Genomic DNA, 26,275 nt, shown 5'->3' with positions numbered 1-26,275 from the left:
GGACAAAACTTCAAATGACTTTAATAAATTTTATTAAGTAACTAATACAATCATTATCTCGACTGGACTGTCATATTGTGAAGACTATATTCTTCCCCATTTCTTTCTTCTCGCCAGTTTACAAGCCATATCGTCCACAAAGTTCGAAGTTGAAATGAATTCTTTTTCATGTACTATTGCTAACGACACTTATGACTATGCCGTGAAGAGAGATGTAAGGGTCGATTTCTAAAACACGGACGAAATCGTGGTTTCAAACTTCGGCTTTTGAACCGCAATCGAGATCTGAATCCTTATACGATTCCTAAAACGAAGTCGAAACGCGGCTTGAGAAGAAACCGAGGTTCGTGGGTTTTGTATATGGCAACGCAGCTAAGAATCGATTTTTATTCCTGTAAACAGTCGATATTAGAAATAAATGAACATCAGAATTAATATTTTTATCGAATTGCAGTAAATCACATTCTTCTTCTCAGCTAAGGTATTGTTAGTCTATATTTACTAATTTACAGAATATATGTGCGTTTAAAATACTAGCATTACTTAGTATTTAATAGTGAACAGATTTTTAGATACCAGAATGATATTGTCCAATTAATTAGCACAAGTCAAGCGTTTATATTGTAGTTTATAATTTGTTCATAACTACTACCAACATTAACTACCTGAAAACCCGGTTCTAAGGAATTAATAACCTAAATATATTAACTAGATTAAAATTTCAATTGAAACTATAATGTAGTATGGTTCTGTTTTCATATGTAATAGGCTAGTATTACGTGGAAACCCCCAGTAGTATAAAACTTAAAATAAGAAGACAAAATCACGTTTGCTCCATATTCTTATAGGCCACATCATTTTCGAGTATTAAATAAAATGACCAAAACTACTGTAAAGACTAAGAATTAAGTTATATCGTCTTATAGGTATAGCTGTATAATTAATATAAAATATTATATCTTACTTCCCTGAAAGCAACAAGAAGGTTGCAGATTATTATTTAGCGTTGTTGCTGAATTTTGCGTTGATTCCTTCGAAAATCGAAATATTCGCCTGAAATTATCGTCGTTATATAGTTACAAAGGATTATTCCTGTCTCTCATCACTATAACCCGAGGATTTAATACTCGTAGACACAAATTTTCCTTCGATAATCATCCAGCTGATCTACTACCTCCATCTTGTATACATGAAGCGTTTAAACCTGCTCCAGCCATGGTCTCTGCTTCAGACCATGGTTTTGAGCTATGGCTCAGAAAAATGAAAAAAGAATTCGTTTTATAAATTCAAACGTAGTTTAAAGCCATGGCCATGGTCTAGACCTCGTTTCAGAAATCGATCCTAAGAGTTATTTGACAGATCAAAATTCCTTCTATGAGAGACGAAAGAAGATGTGAACAGACACAGTTTCATGTTTTGGAAAACTTAACAACCTGTGGTCCTCCTTCAACTTTTTAACCTAATTCACAAACGGCTAACTTCAATGCTACACCTTTTTTTTATCTTTGTACCCTAAGAGAACAAAGTTAAATCATTTGTCTCACGGAATTTATGTAGGCCTACATCTCTTTCAGTTATAAAAGTTTTTTTTTGTGCTAATGGCGCGTACTTGACTGCTTTTTATTCACCCACATGAAGCCGGTTATGTAGACCAATTTACCGACATAGTCGTTGCCCAGGGTGTGTCATAGGAGGCTCGTCTACGCTTCATCCGGGTTGAGATGAGATGATGATGGAGATTTGTTGAAATGCCACAGGGAAACTGGAGCTCTCGGGGAAAACCCCTGTGTTATCTGGAACACGGGCTTGCCCAACCCAAGTTATAAATCGGGGGATCGAACCCGGGTTCACAGGATTATAAGTATAAAAGTTTTTAGGAGTGATTTCGATTTGTGAGACGTTTTTAAGTATAAGTCACGTTATAGAAAAGATTCAAGCTGTATGCTGTATGCAGATAGTGCAAACAATAGCCTATATCCCATATTATAAACAAGCTGCAGTCAGCAAAATATCTTGTCAAATCTTCATTGCCCATGTGGTTAATTAAGCGACATATAGCCTTGTAAGATACATAGACACGCTACATGCAAGCAGTGTCGTCGTTCAGCTAATGTATACAACAAACACTGGGTCATTAAAAAATTATTTTATAATAATAATAATAATAATAATAATAATAATGTTTTATTTTCGCTGGCAGAGTTAAGGCCATAAGGCCTTCTCTTCCACTCAACCAGCCTTAATCAATACAATACATAAATTTAAATTACAAATATTTACACTACACTTAAAAGGTTCTCCAGCAATATTCTTCACTACACATTTATTTAAATTTAGATAAATCTATAAGGTAAAGTAGTAACTTAATTTATGAGCTAATTTAATTCAATGAATTATAATTAATTTAATATTTGAGATAGCTAGTAAAATGATGAAAATTAATTTAATATAAGCTTACTAGGACTATGTTACAGGGAGAATATATATATATTTCTATTTCTATAATGAGAATATTAATGTAATTGCCATTAGAGGTTTTGTAAATATATTTAGAGAAATTAATGATAATAATAACAAGAATGGACAGATGTTAGTTTCATTATAAGTAACAAATATTAATCAGCAATTAATCTGTTAAGTAAGAATTTATGTAATTTTGACCTAAATGAAGTTATTGTCCAACAACCCCTTACATCACTCGGAAGCGAGTTCCAATTTCTAGCAACTGAAACTGTATAGGATGAAGAATATAAAGATGTCTTGTGGTAGAGTATAATGAGTAAATTGTTATGATGAGATCTTGTACTTAGCTGATGATATGCGGATAAATTTTGAAAACGAGAAGCCAAATAGATTGGGGTAGCGGTGCGCAGAATTTGAAATAAGAGAACAAGAGAATGCAGGGCTCGTCGATCGCTTAGCCTTAGCCAAGACAGAGTTTGGAAAGACGGGGAAACATGATCATACTTACGAATATTACAAATATAACGGACGCACGCATTATGCACACGTTGTAGCCTGAGGTGGAGGTGGAAAGAACTATAACAATTTGTGCCAGACATTTTTTAGGAATTAATAGCTAATTTCTATCAGCCGATGCCATGATAATGTAAGATAAATAATCAAGTTGAAAATCACCTTGGCCAATATTGATATATCTTGTGCAATTTTGCGTAAGAACTTCAGGTATTCTGATGTCATTTCTGGAACAGAAATGATGAAATTTTACTTACATATTTACCGGATGAATTAGAGGCATAGAGGTGTTTATCTGGCGGGACATAGAGCATCCTAAAGCACTTAAGCCCAAACAAGTAGACTACTTGTGCACCTACGATGGAATGAGTTGCGTGCACAGTGCGTTGCCCGGCTAAACCGGCTCCACCATCCGCCACACTATAAATTCCTCTCCAGCCTTCAAATCCGTTTACTACACCTCTAGTAGTGGTCTGCCGTACCTCATAGATCTACACGAGTCGTCATGTACCCGTCAGGCAAGTAACAACCTGCTGGCTTCGGTACCTCTATGAGTCGTCTAGAATCTCACCATTACCATCTACAAAATTTTGGACAAACCGCGATAAACACCTAATATGGAGGACGATCGATTTGGCGTCAAGCAAACACAAGTGGAGTCTTATTTTTCGAGACGGTGACTGTAATGAAAGGGGAGTTGTGGAGTGTTGGTTGAATGACGAGGGAAAAACGGGAGAACCTTGGCTTTTCCACCATAATTATTGCTTCGCCATAACCGAGATTTGAACTTGGGTTTGTGGTCATCGTAATTCAACGTTACACTAACTGAACTGCAATGACGGCAACCGGATGAATTAACTCTAGTGTTGAAGTTTGAAGAGGTGAAGAAGTTCAAATATCTTGGAGCAACAGTAACAAGTATAAATGATACTCGGGAGGAAATTAAACACAGAATAAATATGGGAAATGCCTATTATTATTCGGTTGAGAAGTTTTTATCATCTAGTCTGCTGTCAAAAAATCTGAAAGTTAGAATTTATAAAACAGTTATATTACCGGTTGTTCTTTATGGTTGTGAAACTTGGACTCTCACTTTGAGAGAGGAACATAGATTAAGGGTGTTTGAGAATAAGGTGCTTAGGAAAATATTTGGGGCTAAGAGGGATGAAGTTACAGGAGAATGGAGAAAGTTACATAACACAGAACTGCACGCATTGTATTCTTCACCTGACATAATTAGGAACATTAAATCCAGACGTTTGAGATGGGTAGGGCATGTAGCACGTATGGGCGAATCCAGAAATGCATATAGAGTGTTAGTTGGAAGGCCGGAGGGAAAAAGACCTTTAGAGGTGGAGAAGTTCAAATATCTTGGAGCAACAGTAACAAATATAAATGATAATCGGGAGGAAATTAAACACAGAATAAATATGGGAAATGCCTGTTATTATTCGGTTGAGAAGCTTTTATCAACCAGTCTGCTGTCAAAAAATCTGAAAGTTAGAATTTATAAAACAGTTATATTACCGGTTGTTCTTTATGGTTGTGAAACTTGGACTCTCACTTTGAGAGAGGAACATAGGTTAAGGGTGTTTGAGAATAAGGTGCTTAGGAAAATATTTGGGGCTAAGAGGAATGAAGTTACAGGAGAATGGAGAAAGTTACACAACACAGAACTGCAAGCATTGTATTCTTCACCTGACATAATTAGGAAGATTAAATCCAGACGTTTGAGATGGGCAAGGCATGTCTCACGTATGGACGAATCCAGAAATGCATATAGAGTGTTAGTTGGGAGGCCGGAGGGAAAAAGACCTTTGGGGAAGCCGAGACGTAGATGGGAAGATAATATTAAAATAGATTTGAGAGAGGTGGGATATGATGATAAAGAATCGATTAATCTTGCTCAGGATAGGGACCAATGGCGGGCTTATGTGAGGCCGGCAATGAACCTCCGGGTTCCTTAAAAGGCAGTAAGTAAGTAAGTAAGTTGAAAATGCGCGTGGGAATGACGAAATTTATTCTTGCAGCATTATAACACTACTACCGAGTATCTTTATATTTTGTGTTATGAGTAAAATGACAATTATGTAAGAAAAGATTTAACGAATATATGTGAAAAAAATTTACTATGTATAAGGAAAGAACTGCGAATTGGCGGAACAAATTGTATGCGCAAGCGTGATGCAAGACGTCCAACGAACTCTGAGATGTAACACTTCAAATTGAAACTTCAAACATTCAATGTTCGATCATAGTTTGCATAACGTTCAACACTGCCGTTTCTTAGCAGAATATAAACTAAACATTAAGTGCGCGAAGTGTACATAATTGATGTAAATTACACAACTAAACAAGTGAGTGATAAAGAGATAAAATTTAAATGAAATTAGCACCGCCAACTGCATTTCAATTTATTCCTCTAAAGTGCTGATAAATAGTTAAACGTTGCCATGGAAACGCTTCTTGGTTCCTTCGTATTATAACACCTAATATACTCTGTCCAGCAAATTAATTATTATGCATTATAGAATTACATACAAACCACTATTATTTTTCAATTTAAAACTGTCTAATTTTATATACCATAATAATAAAGAGGATATGAAAGTGAAAAGAAGCAATATCTAATATATAAAAGTGAATGTGTGTATGTATGTATGTATGTATGTATGTATGTATGTATGTATGTATGTATGTATGTATGTATGTATGTATGTATGTATGTATGTATGTATGTATGTTCCCTATACAAATCTACACGCTTTAACCAATATGTACCAAAGTTTGCACATTTAACCTTCATAACCAGGAGAAGAACATAGGCTATATTGAAATTGTTAAAATGGACGTTAAATTAATTAAAACAGTAAAAAATAAAAATAAATACGATCAAACATTCATGTATAATACTAAAATGCAATCTTCTATAGTCAATTGTTCTTTATTATTGTCTGTTGTATTCAACATCGACTTTCATGAGGCCATGGAAAAAGCAAAACGATATAAAATAACATTGTAGATACATCATGAAGGCCAAAATGTAGACAATTCATGCAGTAAGTATCCTTATGCAGTCCAGAACCGTATTATGTATTTCTCGAGACAGTTGTAGATAGTGAGCAGACTGTGTTTTATCAAACTGAATTCTTAAATTCTTTGAAATCACAAGAATTGCCAACAGATAATTTAATACTTAATATTGAATCACCAATAGTACTATTGCGAAATATTGATCCACAAGAATTATGCAATGGAATAGGAATTGGTGTGAAGAAACTCATGACAAACGTAATCTTATTGTTATTTTTTCCCTGCCTCTGTAAAATGTCACATTTTTGGCGGGGAGGAAAGGAGACGGCAGAAAAATTAATGGTGTTTAATACGCTGACAGCCACGACTAAGATAAAGCACTTGAAATTTAGCGGTGTCTGACCGGCAGAGATAAATAAACAAAACAAATGAATATATAAATTTAAAACAAAGTTGAACGTCTTGCACATGATGAAATATTTTCTTTTCGGTGCCTGATCTACAATTGTTTTAAATTTAGTTAAACCTGGCAGGCATTTGGCTAAGGAGTATTAATTCATGTAAGTGAAGTTAAGTAAAGATTCATCTTTATGTGCGAGGAAAGCTTAGTAAAACAATTCGTTTTGGTTGTCTATAGTTAGGTTTCCGAAATTTCCGAAAATTTAACAACCAGTTCATTTGAAAACAGAAGCAGAAAGGAAAACCCGGGCAACGCCGGGTACTTTCAGCTAGTTAGATTATAAAATTCCTCTTTAGAAAATATGCCCACGACATAATAGAATCACAGGTTGATAAAAAAGGCATTAACGCATGCTTAAAAGGTATTATATATATAAACAGAAATATTAACACGCAGAATGATAAATTTTACAGGAGGAAGAGTTCGTCCAAAGGGCTGGACTCGGGAAGAGTATCTAAAACGCTCATTGCATTTCCACGTTGAATTGCAATACTTAAACGTTGACGCAAATAAGTAGAGCAACGGCGATCACCAGTAATGGAGATCAAAATTTGGCCGATTTGAGATACCAAAACTTTAGCGTCATGACTCCAAGGACCGAAGGTCTCCACAGCAAAGGGGACAAAGATATAATTGTCTAAAAGATGAGCATATTTATTGACCTTTTTCTTCACGGCTAATTCAGCAGCAGATGCTGCGCGTCTGGAGGTATTCGGTAAGTGAGATGGAGCTAGAGTGTCAACGCAAGTGGAATCCCAAATTAAAGATTTTCCTCTAGACCATGGAATTAAGGTGAGACCATCGGGTCGTTTACCATCCGCGCGACTAATACCTGGTGGCTCCAAAAGAGACGGGATGCCACAATAAGTCAGAGATCTTTTAATGATATCATTGAGTGATGTATGTCTGGGAATGCGACCCTTGCTCCTCGCACAGCTGAGTGCATGATGGCCGTAAATATCAGCAATTCCTCCGCAAATACATTGGTGTCCAGCAAAAGCATAATGTGATCAAATAATTGAACATCAATAGATCTGTTACACGGCAACAAACAAATGAGTCACTGCCAATTTCGAGGTCTCAAAACCACGTGCATGTATTTATATCATTTTACTCTTTTGTTGAAGACTTCAGAATACAATTTAGCTATAAGGATTGAACTAAGCTCATATTCGAAAATTTCAGTAAGGTGAGGTCGCCATATCTTCCAATCGTCCCATAAAACGATCTGGAATATCATATTGACAAAGAAAAACCATCCATGTGATAGGCAGAATTCGAAATCGTGACTGCAAGCTCTAGGTATTACAGGTAGGAAAAAAATAACGTAACAGTTATTTTGTAACAGTTCCTTGCTTGGAACTGTTGCAAAAAGTAACACCACCTTGGAATACTACGTTCCAAAATAACAGTGTTATTCTGGGCTAGTACAAAATACTTGCTGTTACAAAATACTCGTTTCACTTTGTAACTACATTATGGTAACTAAATTATATGTCAATCTTCATTAAACTATGGTATTCACTTAACTTTAACCCTTTCTTTCTCCGTTTTAATAAATGGCGCTTGGCCCACTATGCCTCTGAATCCTTCAATTATTAACATAATGCCTGCATTACAGTCTAGTAACCGCAATGTGAATTTTATCAAGGGAGATGAAAAATTATAGGTTGTTTTATTTACAAACGTTTTCTATTTATAGTTTTATTACCAATTCTTGAAATTAAACTAAATTCTGTTCAAACATGTTTTCATTGTAACCTCAGTGAGTAAGCAGAGAATGTTGAAGATTTTATATTTAAAAAAATACAAAGACTGACAATTTTCCTGTTTCGTTACAATGAAATTATCACTCTCAATGACGTTATTATGAATTTTAACACGGCAGAAATGATTATAGCTTTTTATTTACATTTTAGAGAAACTGAACACCATTGTAAACTTCAGCCGGACAGAAGAGGAAGAATAGGTTAGGTTTTATTTAGCATTGAGATCCAGTTCGACTAATTTTCAAATAATTTAAAATTACATTAAAATTCCTGTTCCGAACAAACCTTATCTACGAATTCAGTCTAGTATTAGAATACATTTCTTTTCCACGAATTCACATCTCAGTGTGTCTCAGCTCATTATGACATATTGCGTCACATGGCAGACAGGGAAGTATGTGGTCATTTAGCGTCCAAAGTACCACATTAGATACTAGTCGTACTACATGTTCCAAGATACCATTGTGCACCTGTGGAGTTATATACGGTACTGTTATTTCGGAACTGTTATTTGGAACCTAGTATTTTCAATAAATTGGAACAGTTGGAACTGTTACGAAAAAATAACTTTTCCCATCTCTACTAGCTATAGAATTGAACACACGATAGGACTCCTCTGACGTAAGACTGGCACAATGTTGCGCTTGCACCTAATTGTGATGTAACAGAGACCGGAAAAATACCCAAGAGGCAGCGGAAGTGGAAATCATGACCGTGGCTCCAAAATGAACCATGACTTCACCTTACTCTAGACAACAAAAAGAATCGAAATTAACACATATACAGTTCTCTAATAGAGAAAAGATTTTTTCTTGATCATTTCTCACTAGGTATCACCATTACACCCACTTCACGTAAATTACGCTGATAAATTTATCCAGTCTTCAGCGTCTTTGACCACAGAAGGGATCGAACTCGAGTTGTGAAGATGAGAGGCAGATGCAGCTAAGCTACTGTACATCTCACAGTGAAGCCAGACTCTGTGGTACCTCCACGCGATCAGTGGCGCCACTGTGTGACGTCAGCACCGTCTCAAATCACTGGAACCCCGTTAACTTACTACACACATAATGGTTTTGTTACTAAGGAAATCTAATTAAACGTTTGTACCCCAGTTTCCATGGCAATAAATTCTGTCGTGACATCTTTATCTGTTCTAAAGAGAGGCCAACACTTAATTGATTTCATTATTCACTTTAGTTCTTGAAGCAATTTTCACTTGAAATTAACCTTCGACTTTATAATTAATACCATTTGAGAACTTTCTATTTGTATTTCAAAGAATCCCTGACTGGGTCTCGCAAAGAGAAACCAATATTGATGCATTTTTAACATCAGATAACAGATTCAAGTTTTTTGCTGCACGTAACAAAGTGTACATTTGAAAATGATGCACAAAATTTAAGGTAAAAAGTCTGTAGGCATCCTACCTAAACGGATCAGTAACAAAATTATTTCAACTTTCCTCGAGAATCGTATGTTGGATCTTAAGAAATAGAAGATTGGATCTTACGAACAGAAGCCATGGTCATGCATTTCAACAATAGAAAACATGTTAATTTCTTTTTCAATATATTATTTCGAGAAAGCTGTTCACAGAATTTAAGATAACAAAAATTTGTAATCAAACGGTTCAAGTCACAACTTTCTTCAGTGTCTAATTTTACCTTGTTACAACATAATACTGCGATTGCCACATCCATTTGAGTTCAAAGAGAATGCATATAAATGGAAGATTACATTTTGAATCCAAAATGGTTCGACGTCGAGATGACGATTATAATGAGATGGCGACGAAATGGACGACGATAATGAAAATACGAAGTGTGTGACGATAAGACGAGATATGGAATGATAAAGGCGTTGATGACGATATGATGGTAATGATATGCATAATTTTCACAGTAGGCCATAGTCGTATTGAACTTGTGCTTGAACTCGAAGTTGATAATTACAAGAAATGAAACTCTTACGAAATGGATTTTCTTTCCGTTGAATAGTAGGTATAATTAAAACAAATGGATTTTCTTTCCGTTGGATAGTAGGTATAATTAAAACAAATGGATTTTCTTTCCGTTGAACAGTAGGTATAATTAAAACAAATGATTTTCTTTTCGTTGAATAGTAAGTATAATTAAAACAAATGGATTTTCTTTCAGTTGAATAGTAGATATAATTAAAACAAATGAGTTTAAAACAAATGGATTTTCTTCCAGTTGAATAGTAGATATAATTAAAACAAATGGAATTTATTTCAGTTGAATAGTAGGTATAATTAAAACAAATGAGTTTTATTTCCGTTGAATAGTATGTATAATTAAAACAAATGAGTTTTTTTCCGTTGAATAGTGGGTATAATTAAAACAAGTGGATTTTATTTCCGTTGAATAGTGGGTATAATTAAAACAAATGGATTTTCTTTCAGTTGAATAGTATGTATAATTAAAACAAGTGGATTTTCTTTCAGTTGAATAGTAGGTATAATTAAAACAAATGGATTTTCTTTCAGTTGAATAGTAGGTATAATTAAAACAAATGGATTTTCTTTCAGTTGAATAGTAGGTATAATTAAAACAAGTGGATTTTATTTCAGTTGAATAGTAGGTTTAATTAAAACAAATGGATTTTCTTTCAGTTGAATAGTAGGTATGATTAAAACAAGTGGATTTTCTTTCAGTTGAATAGTAGGTATAATTAAAACAAATGGATTTTCTTTTAGTTGAATAGTAGGTATAATTAAAACAAATGCATTTAAAACAAATTAATTTTCTTTCCGTTGAATAGTAGGTGTAATTAAAACAAATGGATTTCCTTTCAGTTGAATAGAAGGTATAATTAAAACAAATTGATTTTCTTTCAGTTGAATAGCAGGTGTAATTAAAACAAATGGACTTTCTTTCCGTTGAATAGTAGGTATAATTAAAACAAATGGATTTTCTTTCAGTTGAAAAGTAGGTATAATTAAAACAAATTGATTTTCTTTCAGTTGAATAGCAGGTGTAATTAAAACAAATGGACTTTCTTTCCGTTGATCTTAATACGAGCAAATGCTGGGTAACTTTCGGTGCTGGATCCCGGACTCATTTCACCGGCATTATCACCTTCATTTCATTCAGACGCTAAATAACCTAGATGTTGATACAGCGTCGTAAAATAACCCAATAAAATAAAATAAAAAATAAAAAATCTTTCCGTTGAATAGCAGGTATAATTAAAACAAATGGATTTTCTTTCAGTTGAATAGTAGGTATAATTAAAACAAATTGATTTTCTTTCAGTTGAATAGCAGGTGTAATTAAAACAAATGAATTTAAAACAACTGGACTTTCTTTCCGTTGAATAGTAGGTATAATTTTCTTTCAGTTGAATAGTAGGTATAATTAAAACAAATGAATTTTCTTTCTGTTGAATAGTAGGTACAGTATAATTAAAACAAATTGATTTTCTTTCAGTTGAATAGCAGGTGTAATTAAAACAAACGAATTTAAAACAAATGGACTTTCTTTCCGTTGAATAGTAGGTATAATTAAAACAAATGGATTTTCTTTCAGTTGAATAGTAGGTATAATTAAAACAAATTTATTTTCTTTCAGTTGAATAGCAGGTGTAATTAAAACAAATGGACTTTCTTTCCGTTGAATAGCAGGTATAATTAAAACAAATGGATTTTCTTTCAGTTGAATAGTAGGTATAATTAAAACAAATTGATTTTCTTTCAGTTGAATAGCAGGTGTAATTAAAGCAAATGAATTTAAAACAACTGGACTTTCTTTCCGTTGAATAATAGAGGTATAATTAAAACAAATGGATTTTCTTTCAGTGAATAGTAGGTATAATTAAAACAAATGCATTTTCTTTCTGTTGAACAGTTGGTATAATTAAAACAAATTGATTTTCTTTCAGTTGAATAGCAGGTGTAATTAAAACAAATGAATTTAAAACAAATGGACTTTCTTTCAGTTGAATAGTAGAGGTATAATTGAAACAAATGGATTTTCTTTCTTTTGAACAGTAGGTATAATTAAAACAAATTGATTTTCTTTCAGTTGAATAGCAGGTGTAATTAAAACAAATGAATTTAAAACAAATGGACTTTCTTTCAGTTGAATAGTAGAGGTATAATTAAAACAAATGGATTTTCTTTCTGTTGAACAGTAGGTATAATTAAAACAAATTGATTTTCTTTCAGTTGAATAGCAGGTGTAATTAAAACAAATGAATTTAAAACAAATGGACTTTCTTTCAGTTGAATAGTAGAGGTATAATTAAAAGAAATGCATTTTCTTTCTGTTGAACAGTAGGTATAATTAAAACAAATTGATTTTCTTTCAGTTGAATAGCAGGTGTAATTAAAACAAATGAATTTAAAACAAATGGACTTTCTTTCAGTTGAATAGTAGAGGTATAATTAAAACAAATGCATTTTCTTTCTGTTGAACAGTAGGTATAATTAAAACAAATTGATTTTCTTTCAGTTGAATAGCAGGTGTAATTAAAACAAATGAATTTAAAACAAATGGACTTTCTTTCAGTTGAATAGTAGAGGTATAATTAAAACAAATGGATTTTCTTTCCGTTGAATAGTAGGTATAATAAAAAAAATGGATTTTCTTTTCGTTGAGTAGTAGCTATAATTAAGACAAATGGATTTTCTTTCCGTTGAATAGTAGGTATAATTAAAACAAATGGATTTTCTTTCCGTTGAATAGTAGGTGTAATTAAAACAATCTTCTTTTCATCATGGCTGTTTCATGTTGTGTCACCAACGTTTGATGCACTCGATATCACATTGAAATTACGAATAGAATCATTTAAACATTAATTGGCAAATAAACTTTGCATTTTTTTCCACTACTGAGAAAAGATTAACATGAAACATATTTTTGGACAGCTGTAAAAATGTTAAGTTTGATTTAAACATAAGATTAAACTAACGCTGAGGTAGTTCCCTTTCCACTTCGCTTCCACACCTTCAGCTGTCTCCTTTGTAATACCAACATAACTTTGGCGACATTACGAAAGTTTCACATTAGTGTACACTCAGGTTATATTATACGAATCTGTGACAGGTTAGGTTACGTTAGTTTAGGCTTTTATTATGCTTTACAAATACGAATCTCTGTAGGATTTTTAAAGCCTGGTGATTTTTGTTTAGTGATGTCAGCGTAATGACCGACGTGGAATTTTGTGTCTATTTCATTATTATTTGTTGTGCTTCACTGTATTGCAGTGGTTATTGAATTAATACAAGTTTTACGTTCTTCACTACACATCGTATCGTGTGTTTTATGTCCCTACGTCCCTCTCCTTCACTAGAAACCACAATGTTTGCATTTCCATTACACGCACATCTAATTTCACACGTAATTTACTACATTTTCCAACAATTTTCTTTCCTTGAAACATTTCCCTATAAAATCCTAACTTTTGAAATCCATCTCCGCAAGAAATCCCTTACAAATTCGTACATTTTCACTCCTAAAATCACCGGAACTACCTCAACGCTAGTTTTTCCCTTAAGGACTACACGTCTATAGAAAATCAGTGATCCCGTTAGCACTGTATAGCGGCACTTTATTCAGTCCATGCGTTACGTCGAATGTTACCTGCTGACAAGCGGTGTGATGACGAATCGTATCCTTCTTGGTGCGTCACTGATGAAGCTCTGGCGATGGCGTCCAGCATCTTTATACGAGGCTCAGAGCATGCGGTCGAGATGTGATCAATCAATGAAGTGTTATCACGACGTGATAAAAATAGGGCACTCGGAAGTCTGTAGCGAAGCAACCGGTAGCCATGACAGCCATACGTCACGCGGGTTGCGTGCCTCGCACGCAGGGGGAAATTATCTTAGAGCCGATCCAATAAAACTACCAGCGGCTTTACACCTGAATTGATGTATAAATTTCTAGGAAAACTTCATTCTGTTAAATATGCATAACTGTAAGCACGTATTAATGTATGCAGTACTCATAGACCGTGTGTATATATACAGTTTCTACCAAAAGTTTAAGGGGTTAACCCTTAACTTGGCAAAGCTTCATTTCTCACTCTAGTTTATTAAACCTTGTCGGACCGTAAAGAAAACAACTATCGCAATTTCCATATTTTTATACGTTGTACAATATTATAGTATTGTGAAATTTTAATTTTCCTACCAATTTTTTTCCTATTGTTCTATTAAAATCTGTTTTATGCTCGACCATACCGAAATGTACTAATTATACACCTGGTAGCAGTCCTTTAATGCATGTCATTAAAGTACACCTACTCATTAAAGTACAGGTGTTCAGCCAATGACAACTCAGCTTACAGGTGTTCAGCCAATGACAAGTCAGCTTTGTACCGTTATAAAACCGCAAGTATCGATTATTCTCGGATATGCAATCGAAAGAGAATTAGCGAAAAGTCACGGAGGCTGGAATCCAATACTGTCGCAGAAGGTTATGTTCTGTTACTATAATAATTAGCGTTAATTGTAAATAATATTCAAATAAATTCAATTTGTCATCTCGTTTTTCAATGTCGAATTCAATAATCAAAGTTATACCAAGTTTAACGGGATTACGTCAAGGTCAATGACATTATTGTTCCTCGGAAAAAATCAATACTTTCGCGTCTGCGCACATCTCACAATCCACGACCTAGAACAAGGTCACTTCCGATCTTGTCAGATACAAATAAAATGTATACATCTGAATAATTTCAAGTTAGAAATATGGTCGAGCATAAAAAGTCGTATGAAACTCGCCTATAATGGTAATTATGAAGCTCGTATGAAAATTATGAAACTCGCTTGCGCTCGTTTCATAAACATCCATACTCGCTTCTTAATTACTATCATTATAGGCTCGTTGCATAATGTACTATTATCCTATAGGATACTTTGTCAATTTAAGGTTTAAGTATAGCTTATAGCAGTAAAAGTTTGGAAATATTCAACATTTTTTTCCTCCATTACTGTATCTTGTATAATAATGAAAATTAGTATGTGTAAAACACTGTCCTTCTGCTATATGAAAAAATCATTTTACGATTAAAAAACATATATACATTTGTTTTTCAAAATTCAAAATGGTGGCAGTTCACTGTGCAGTGATGAAGCGTTTCCCACATAACTAAAAAACTATTCAATATTCTGTTATGAATTTTTTGTGTGTATTTATGCATGCATGTCATATCTACAATGTGATGCAAAACCATTTCCCTACCTTTGATAGATTGTCTAATAAAAATAAATTCATTTTAAAAATGGTGAAATATCAGTATTCTCGTCTAACACAAAATAAAAAAATATTATTTATTAAGGAATGTAGTTGAAAGAGCATGATATTGTAAACATGAGTTTCATTAATAAAATAAAAGAGAGAGAACATGAAACAATTAACAAGTTTATGAGTTATGAGGGAAACGCTTCATAATTGCACAGTGCACTGCCACCATTTTGAATTTTGAAAGAAAAAATTTTAATCGCAAAAATATTTTTTTCATATAGCTGAAAGTTAGAATTTATAAAGCAGTTATATTACCGGTTGTTCTGTATGGTTGTGAAACTTGGAGTCTCACTTTGAGAGAGGAACAGAGATTAAGGGTGTTTGAGAATAAGGTGCTTAGGAAAATATTTCGGGCTAAGAAGGATGAAGTTACAGGAGAATGGAGAAAGTTACACAACGCAGAACTGCACGCATTGTATTCTTCACCTGACATAATGAGGAACATTAAATCCAGACGTTTGAGATGGGCAGGGCATGTAGCACGAATGGGCGAATCCAGAAATTCTATAGAGTGTTAGTTGGGAGGCCAGAGGAGAAAATACCTTTGGGGAGGCCGAGAAGTAGATAGGAGGATAATATCAAAATGGATTTGAGGGAGGTGGGGTATGATGATAGAGACTGAATTAATCTTGCTCAGGATAGGGACCAATGGCGGGCTTATGTGAGGTCGGCAATGAACCTCCGGGTTCCTTAAAAGCCGTAATTATTATTATTATTATTATTATTATTATTATTATAAATTATTATTTATTATATATTCTGCTATAATGTTATGTACTATGGTGTGAAATATGTGGACCTATAGTCGCGACACTGATATTCCCGGCGTGACTCCTCATCTTTTGCTTACGTCTTAGGAAGTGAAGGCTCTATAAAGTCTAGGTAGGTAGTGTCGTTCGCCATTTTTGTTCTTTCGTTGTCGAGCTACCATACGAGGAATCTATTTGCCACACCGTTAAACATTATCATGTCGTAGCTCCTATGATAATAAATCAAACGCACTGTAATTCAGCAAATAATTGAGCGGCAAATAACGTCTTCGTGTGCTTTCTGCAAACGCCAACGAAAGAGTCAAAATGGCGGGCGATTATATTAAGTATTTATCGAGCTTTAAGAAAGGAATAACGTCTTCATAAGCGAATCACAAGACGCACACGTTTAAATGTAGCCGACCTGCAACGCGATTGGCTACCGGAAATTAGAGCGACGGGACTATAATATTATACCAAATTTGTAAAAAAAAAAAAAAAAAAAAAAAAAAAAATGTAAAATAAAATTTATGGATGATATTCCTACATGTGTATCTCATCAACGTTTGCATTTTATTCGTGCATAAATATGTAGGATTAAAATATGTAAATACATAAATTCCGGGCTCTAATCATAAGCAACAGAACACAGCGGATGTTTTGAAAGCGATAATGTGCCAGAGATCGAACCCTTGTCTCTTGGATAAAGAAGCCGTTAGCTGAATGGGCTATGGCGCTTTTATTACATGACCTAGCCAGGATACTAATGCCACACTTTAGGAGCAGACTTGGAGGCGGATGATGTTCGAATCCACAGTCTGGGATAACTCCCCCCCTCTCGTCCTTTCAGCCGTCCCGCCTAGCCACGACCTGCCCTAATACCGCCAAGTGGGTCAGGGCCCGCATCGATCAGGATGCGCCAATCCACATTCCGAGCCGCTGTTCAGAGGACGATTATAGGGAAGAGTATTGCAATCTTGAGTTATTCATGAAAACGGCTCCAAACCATTCAATTCTCTATTCTTTCCAGTAATCTGTATGCAGTTCAAACGTGATGTCTCTACTACGTGTTGGAAGACGAGCTGTAGTTATGTTAATTTGCGAGCTGTAGAGATTGCGGGACACCAGATTGTGCGATCAAGAAGAAGCACGTGACTACTGTGTGTTCAGAAAAATTTTTATTGCAAAATATATAATGAAAATTAATTTATTAATTCAAGAACTATACACGAATTTATTGGAAAAAAAAAAAACAACAACAACGGCAAAGAATTAGTGTCCCTTCAGACGAGGCCACGTTTAGTGGCGTGTTAGTGGCGCTGCAAACACGCGTTAGTGTAGCGCTTCGAACGCGCGTCAATAGCATTTAGTGTTCGCAGGCAGTAGGAGGAAGATACAAACAATCCCTAAATGTCATTCACTTGCTAACCTGACCGATTTAAAACTCTTGCAGTCGTACTAATAAACCATGTATAGTTTTTATACTAGACTTATGCGGAGTTGAGACAGAAAACTTTACTAATAAACCCTGCATAAGCGATGGACGTATAAACAGTCTGTAACTATACAATGGGAATTGCTTTGCAGTAGTTATATACGTACGGTCTTACTAATAAAAACTCTATATACAGACGTTTAACTGTCTTATACTTATACAATTAGTAGCTCGTTTAAAAGTCGTGTGTAAATTCCTTACTAATAATCACTACATACGTCGTGTATAACAGTATAACTGTTACACAGCTACGTCATAGTTTCGTCATTACTTCGTTACGAAAGGTAATAGAATATCTGAGGTTCTCTACTGGATCCGGTAGAGCGCTCTAGTGCGGCGTGTTAAATATCGATAGTACAATTCTGGCTAATCGATTACCACAGTAAATTTTGGTCAAAGAGTACAAGCTACAGCAATATTATTCTAATAATTCTATGCTCTTTGGTTTGTTCTTCTGTGGTTACAAGGTAAACATCATCATAAAATGACAGTCGATAAGAACAGCTGTTAGAGGGGCGGCCATTTTTTCCCTATATATAACGCTTAAACAAGGGGTTTCGTGTATATAACTACTGCAAAGCAATTCCCATTGTATAGTTACAGCCTGTTTATACGTCCATAGCTTATTCACGGTTTATTAGTAACGTTTTCTGTATCAACTCTGCATAAGTCTCGTATAAAAACTATACACGGTTTATTAGTAAGACTGGTACACGAAACCCCTTGTTTAAGCGTTGTATATAGAGAAAAAATGGCCGCCCCTCTAACAGCTGTTCGTATCGATTGTCATTTTATGATGATGGTTGCCTAGTAACCAAAGAAGAACAAACCAAAGAGCACAGAATAATTAGAATAATATTACTGTAGCTTGTACTCTTTGACCAAAATATAGTATGGTAATCGATTAGACCCAGTTGTACTATCGATACTTAACACGGCACACTAGAGCGCTCTAGCGGATGCAATAGAGAATCTCAGATATTCTATTACCTTCCGTAACGAAGTAATGACGAAACTATGACGTAGCTGTGTAACAGTTATACTGTTATACATGACGTATGTAGTGATTATTAGTAAGTAATTTACACACTACGTATAAACGAGCTACTTATTGTATAAGAATAAGACAGTTAAACGTCTGTATATAGAGTTTTTATTAGTAAGACAGTTGGTGTATAAAAAACCCTTCTGTATAAAAAACATATCATGTGAGGACCATGTAAGAGTAGTTCCTAAAAGGCTAATTTGGCCGTCTCTTCAGTGTTGCCAACTAATACTAGAAATCACCAAAGAAGGTAAAATGCCATATATTGAAATACTGCAATAGTAATAATAATAATAATAATAATAATAATAATAATAACAACAATGTTGTTTAGCCAACTGTCCAAAGACAGGTCTGAACGTCACAAATGATACCAAGAAGGCACCACTTATGAGGCAACTAGACCAGGAGATAATGGGATAGGGTAGCCAGTTCCTTTAATAATAATAATAATAATAATAATAATAATAATAATAATAATAATAATAATAATAATAATGTTGTTTAGCCAACTGTCCAAAGACAGGTCTGAACCTCACAAATGATACCAAGAAGGCAACACTTATGAGGCAACTAGACCATGAGATAATGGGTTAGGGTGGCCAGTTCCTTTAATAATAATAATAATAATAATAATAATAATAATAATAATAATAATAATAATAAATAATAATGTTGTTTAGCCAACTGTCCAAAGACAGGTCTGAACCTCACAAATGATACCAAGAAGACAACACTTATGAAGCAACTAGACCAGGAGATAATGGGATAGGGTAGCCAGTTACTGTAATAATAATAATAATAATAATAATAATAATAATAATAATAATAATAATTTATTTTATTTATTTATTTATTTATTTAGAATATTAATGTGCGAAACAACAGCACAAGGTCAATTACAGTTTAGCACAGGTACAAAACGAAACAAAACAACAAATGATGATGAGAATGAATGATAGAAAATGGCAATGAGATGAAAATACAATCAATATAATAGTCTACATTACTCAATTGACCAAAATGCAACAAAATAAATAGCACAATAATAATAATAATAATAATAATAATAATAATAATAATGTTGTTTAGCTAACTGAATAATGTTGTTTAGCTAACTGTCCAAAGACAGGTCTGAACCTCACAAATGATACCAAGAAGGGACCACTTATGAGGTAACTAGACCAGGAGGTAATGGGATAGGGTGGCCAGTTCCTTTAATAATAATAATAATAATAATAATAATAATAATAATAATAATTCTTTATTTATACTGGCAGAGTTAAGACCATAGGGCCTTCTCTTACACTCTACCAGGTCACAAAGTATACAAGCAGTTAAAATTTAACAAAAAGTTAAAGAACAGAATACTGACATATTACAAAATAATAATAATAATAATAATAATAATAATAATAATAATAATAATAGCATAATAAATCGACACTAAATAACATGAAAATAATACCATAATAGAAAAAAAGAAAGTAAAATACATTGGAATATAGTAAAAGCAACTCACTTAGTACAAATGGTTAATATGGAAAACGTAAGGAAGAATATAACACAACTGAATTATGTATTGATATTAATACCGATATTACTAATTAACTATTAATTTCGTTCAAATTTCACAAGCTTACTTCAATTTCATGAATTTTCTTCTACTGCAAATCAAAATTATTGCTGCCAACATAACAGTTAGAAAATAACTGCCAGTTGTTGTATTTGTCAGTACCTACTCGAAATTCTAAACGAAGTTGGTAAAAGAAAATTCAACGTGACATCTAGAAAATCACTATAATCCAATAGCATAATGTAGTAAAAGGGGAAAATGGTTAGATTTCACCCTCAGAGTATTAAGTAAGCTGATCCGGACTATATAGTGGGCTAATGACGACAGCTGGACATTTTCCCGGGGGAGATACAATGGGAGTCAATATTAATGCAACAAGGATAGGGGGAAATGGAAACCATGTCGAAAACTGGCGCCGGAGTCGCGGAATAATATCTCAATGTGTCAAAAAGCAATTTATGGAGAATATAAACTATATCATGGCATGTTTACAGAGAATACTTTCATTTAACTTGCCACAATTCCACCAGTTTTTCGTCATCTTAAAACCACCACTCTGTTAGGACCAAGTCTTTTGGTGATCTTTAAATTTTCTGTAGAATTTAAAAAGTTTTTATACGAAGAATAAAGTGTTAAATTTTTGCGATGACTTAGCCATAATATAGCTAATAAAGGACAAATCATAAATGCACAGTCCTTAATGTGCGCTGCTATCCCATCATGTTGAATACACATTAAAAAATTAGGCCTATTTTTACGGTCCTACTAATAAAAACTCTTAACTGTTTTATACTTGCACAATAGCTCGTTTATAAGTCGTGTGTAAATTCCTTACTAATAATAATCACTACATACGTCATGTACGTATAACAGGACAACTGTTACACAACTACGTCATAGTTTCGTCATTACTTCATTACGAATGGTAATAGAATGGCTGAGGTTCTCTATTGCATCCGGTAGTGCACGCTAGTGTGCCGCGCTAAGTATCGACAGTACAACTAGGCCTGATCGATTATCACGCTATAATTTTGGTCAGAGAGTACAGCTGCAGCAATATTAATTATTCTAATTATAATTACTTTTTTGACAATTATGTTTACATTCCTTCAGATAAGTTTAAGTAACTAATAATAATGTGTTAAAATTTAATTATAGCTGCTTCTGAAAAAAAATTGTTTTGTTGGATAAGTCCTTCTACCTGAATACCATCGATATCATATAATAACTTGGCTAAGCACTATAAGTTGCTACCCGCTGTCACGACTGATAGTCAACACCTAACAGATGGAGGCATAGCTAGAAAAAAAGAGTTTGCTTGGCGGGAAAAGTAGTGAGAATCATGTTTACCCATTATACATCAAAATTACGTACGATAACATTCTAGGGTTAAAGTAGTTTAAAAGATTTTAAAAATTGTCTTCTCTTTTTTGTCTAGCAATTGTTTTAAAGGAATAAAATAATTGTTACCAATCATAACTCCAGGCAATTCAGATTTTTTCCCAGAATATACTAAAGAAAAATTTTCAAGTTCATGTATGTCAAACATTACATCTTTTTATTATGTTTTAATAAAAAAAATGTTCCAAAATACCAAACACTTTTGAAGACACTGATAATCGGTTTTTCTGAAAAATTTACTCAAAATGGACAAGTAGGGTTTCTTGAATTCACAATTAATTTATTATATAAATAGAAGCTGGTAACCCGCGACCCTAGTGGCGTAATGGCAAACAAAAATACCAACTCCATTCACCGTCATAGCTGAATAACCTGTGTGGTTGAAAGAGTGGTTAGACCAACACAATGTAGTACACCGTGAACACGTGTGGATAGTTCAACCGCCTGCCGCAGACGTAAACACGGCGCGACCTTGCCCGAGGCCGACGTGACGCGAGATCTTCCAGGGCGTGGTGCTGGCTCACCAGTGAAGAACGTATCACGCTACTTCTGTAACCACGGCAACAACAGGGAAATAAATGAATTCCTAAATCCTACGCCACGTGATTATTAACACCTGTATCAAAAACATATTGTAATATACAATACTAGTGGCTTGTGCAGCAAATGCTGCAAATTAAGTAAATTAGACGTTCAAATAAAATTTTTTTCAGATTTATTTTCAATGAAGAATACTAGACATTTTGAAAGATGTTTTCTTCCGTAATAATGAAACCTACTCCCTCTGAATGGTTTTTTTCTTTTCATGCCAAATACTTTCTCTTGATCCTATCCACCTTCAGGTTTTGAGTTTCAACGCGAAAACGCAAATAACAATGTCAGGACGATCAGTGGATTTTTCATGTGGGAGTAAAGCAATAGCTATTTCAGGTCATTGTGGATTCTAGGTGAAACTTAAAAAAATGTCAGGTTTGCTATGCTTTCGAACAATAGCATAGCATTTTGGTATAGCTGCTCATGTAGAGCTTGAAATGTAGAGGGTAAAATCATTTTATCCTGCTAAGACATCTTGCTGAAATGTTCGGGAGACTACAAAATTTTGTAGGCTTCTTATTTTATCAGTAAGTGATATCTTTTGGTCTTTTTCGGGAACTATAATTTTTGCGCTCTCTCGAGCCAATACTGAAGAGAATGACTCATATAAATATCAACAACACACCGCCATTAAGTATATGAAAAAGACCCAACCTCACTTGATTAATAACTACAAAAATATTTGATTTTTAATAACAATATTATTATCTTACGTAACTTTTGTAGTTATACACTATATAGCCGCCACTCAGTAAATTATAGAAATGAAGAGCTAATTTAAGATATTCTCTATTATATAACCCCAAAACGTTTCACTTTCATATCATCAATATAGCATTAATATGTATAATATTAATGAAAAGTAGTCACATCATGGCATTAACTATAATAATATTTCATTTCTAATGGTAATAATGTCATCAAACCACGTCAAATTTTGTAGATTTTAATGTCCAATACACCACAGCTGTACTCAGAAAATTACACACCGCAAAATCAAACCTGTAAATTATTTTTAGTAAGTAAGTCTTGAAGTTTTTAATAACCAATTGGATTTGAGCTCTAAATATGTTCGCAATCCTGCAGGTCATGGCCTTCATGTAAAATCCTATTGTTTATTGTAGTGTGTGTTTTGTTTTATTCTGATATCCAATTAGTTCTCAAAACTGACAAAAGATGAATTTTGGAAAATAGGAAAATTATGTAGGAAAACTAACGCTTCACTGAAAGTTACTATTTTTCTGAAAAACTTCGGGTTCCAAGCTTCAAAATGAGGGGTCAATTATTAAAATCCGTTTGGCCGTTTTCCCGTAATTTCCATGACCAGTTCAAATTATATATATATATATATATATATATTACAACAAAATTCTTCATTCACCATATTCTCCCTGTAACATAGTCCTAGTAAGCTTATATTAAATTAATTTTCATTATTTTACTAGCTATCTCAAATATTAAATTAATTATAATTCATTGAATTAAATTAGCTCATAAATTAAGTTACTACTTTACCTTATAGATTTATCTAAATTTAAATAAATGTGTAGTGAAGATTATTGCTGGAGAACCTTTTAAGTGTAGTGAAAATATTTGTAATTTAAATTTATGTATTGTATTGATTAAGGCTGGTTGAGTGGAAGAGAAGGCCTTATGGCCTTAACTCTGCCAGCGAAAATAAAACATTATTATTATTATTATTAATAAAACATTATTATTATTATTATTATCATCACAATTGCCGTCATCATCATCTTCATCCTGGCTATCATCATCATCAAGGTAATCAATGTTATTAATTATCATCACGGTCAATGTCGTCTTCATGGCCATTGATATTGTCATTGCGGTCATCATCGTCGTGGTTAATAAATGCTATTAATCACCTTAATGGTCATTATCATCATCATCATCATGGTAAAAAGGTAAAAGGTAAAGGTATTCCCGTAACATGCCATGAAGGCACTTGGGGGGCATGGAGGTAGAGCCCCATGCTTTCCATGACCTCATCACTAGAATGAGGTGGTGTAGTCGGCAACACGCTCTGGCCGCCTTTTACCCCCGGGAAAGACCCGGTACTCAATTTTATAGGAGGCTGAGTGAACCTCGGGGCCGTTCTGAAAGTTTGGCAACGAGAAAAAATCCTGTCACCACCTGGGATCGAACCCCTGACCTTCCAGTTCGTAGCCAGCTGCTCTACCAACTGAGCTACCCTGCCTTTCATCATCATGGTAATCATTATAATGGTCTGTCATCATCATGTACGTACAGTCTTCGAAAAAAGTTTTGTCGCACAAATAAGTCCCACAAAGGAGGCAGCGCACATGATCAGAGAACGTGCGACCTGGGTCACAAGAGAAGGATTAGTTGAAGCAATAAAATTAGTTTTGTCTGATCATGGGCACTGTCTCCTTTTTGGGACTTATAAAGTTTCTAAGTTTCCATAAATCTTTCCATTCTTTCCGGAGTGTTTGTAAAAAAAACAACTTCAGAATGTGATGACCTTTCATTACTATACTAGAATTTACTATCATTACCATATTCTGAACAATCTTGTAGTAGTATTAGTTACGAAAACTTCTGTAAAGTAAACCCGAAAATCTATTTATCCACTTGATTTTAGACTTTACATTACTAATAAAAATGTTGTAAACACATTACGAAACTAGTTAGGTAATTATACTGATATTATCTAACTGGTTGCGTAATATGAACCATACATTAAATGAAATAAAATGGAATTGATTTTATTTTCTATAAACATTAACAACAATATGTTCACATTTTGTTATATTACTTCCTGCATTTTTTCGATAGTACTAAATATTCAATTGCAGAATTTGCAGCATTTTCAATATCTGAATTCTCGTTTGAACTCATTTTAACAATGTTTCTTTATTTCTCCTGGTACTGCTGTTCTTTTGTTATAAACAAAAACCTGTCGTGTTCAAAACCAATAAAACAAACAAACGAATCGCTTCTCGCAGGAAGAAACTAATAATAATACAATCGCCTCTCCACAAAATAAATGTTCGAAACTAATAAAATTAATACAAATTATTTTTATTAAAAATTATTTGTTTCTCAAAGGGGATAAAATATTGTACGATATATTTATTGTAACTTCATATTGCAATACTGACTGGTTATCAAACTCGTATTGTAATATGAAACATTACGAGACTCATGTCATAGATAACTATTTCGTTGTTATGGAAATAAATAACAATAAGTTTTGAAATTGTATTATTTGGTTGGAAATTTATCTTTTGAAGAAGTGGAGAAGTTCAAATATCTTGGACCAACAGTAACAAACATAAATGATACTCGGGAGGAAATTAAACACAGAATAAATATGGGAAATGCCTGTTATTATTCGGTTGAAAAGCTTTTATCATCTAGTATGCTGTCCAAAAATCTGAAAGTTAGAATTTATAAAACAGTTATAAGCTTATTACCGGTTGTTCTTTATGGTTGTGAAACTTGGACTCTCACTTTGAGAGAGGAACATAGGTTAAGGGTGTTTGAGAATAAGGTGCTTAGAAAAATATTTGTGGCTAAAAGGGATGAAGTTACAGGAGAATGGAGAAAGTTACAGAGCACAGAACTGCACGCATTGTATTCTTCACCTGACATAATTAGGAACATTAAATCCAGACGTTCAGATGGGCAGGGCATGTAGCACGTAAGATGGGCGAATCCAGAAATGCATATAGAGTGTTAGTTGGGAGGCCGGAGGGAAAAAGATCTTTAGGGAAGCCGAGACGTAGATGGGAAGATAATATTAAAATGGATTTGAGGGAGGTGGGATATGATGATAGAGAATGGATTAATCTTGCTCAGGATAGGGACCAATGGCGGGCTTATTTGAGGGCGGCAATGAACCTCCGGGTTCCTTAAAAG

At 33.9% G+C, this 26,275-nt stretch overlaps 1 protein-coding gene across 4 annotated transcripts in view; it reads right to left on the bottom strand.

Moving 5' to 3' along the window:
- The window catches only part of LOC138708854 (pyruvate carboxylase, mitochondrial-like), a 223,790-nt gene that overhangs the window by 140,362 nt on the left and 57,153 nt on the right, over positions 1-26,275 (bottom strand). The window contains exon 1 of one of the 4 annotated variants that reach the window (XM_069839107.1): positions 13,845-13,978. The exons of 2 other annotated variants lie outside the window; for them this stretch is intronic. The gene's annotated coding sequence lies outside the window, so the exon portion shown is untranslated. Of the gene's footprint in view, positions 1-9,087; positions 9,194-13,844; positions 13,979-26,275 lie in introns of those variants that run through there. One more of the 4 variants, XM_069839108.1, reaches the window with a different exon arrangement.

This window comes from Periplaneta americana, chromosome 11 (assembly GCF_040183065.1).
Source record: "Periplaneta americana isolate PAMFEO1 chromosome 11, P.americana_PAMFEO1_priV1, whole genome shotgun sequence".
Classification (NCBI taxonomy): domain Eukaryota; kingdom Metazoa; phylum Arthropoda; class Insecta; order Blattodea; family Blattidae; genus Periplaneta; species Periplaneta americana.
Note: the sequence above shows the minus strand (reverse complement) of the source record. Positions and strands in the feature narration are given on the sequence as shown.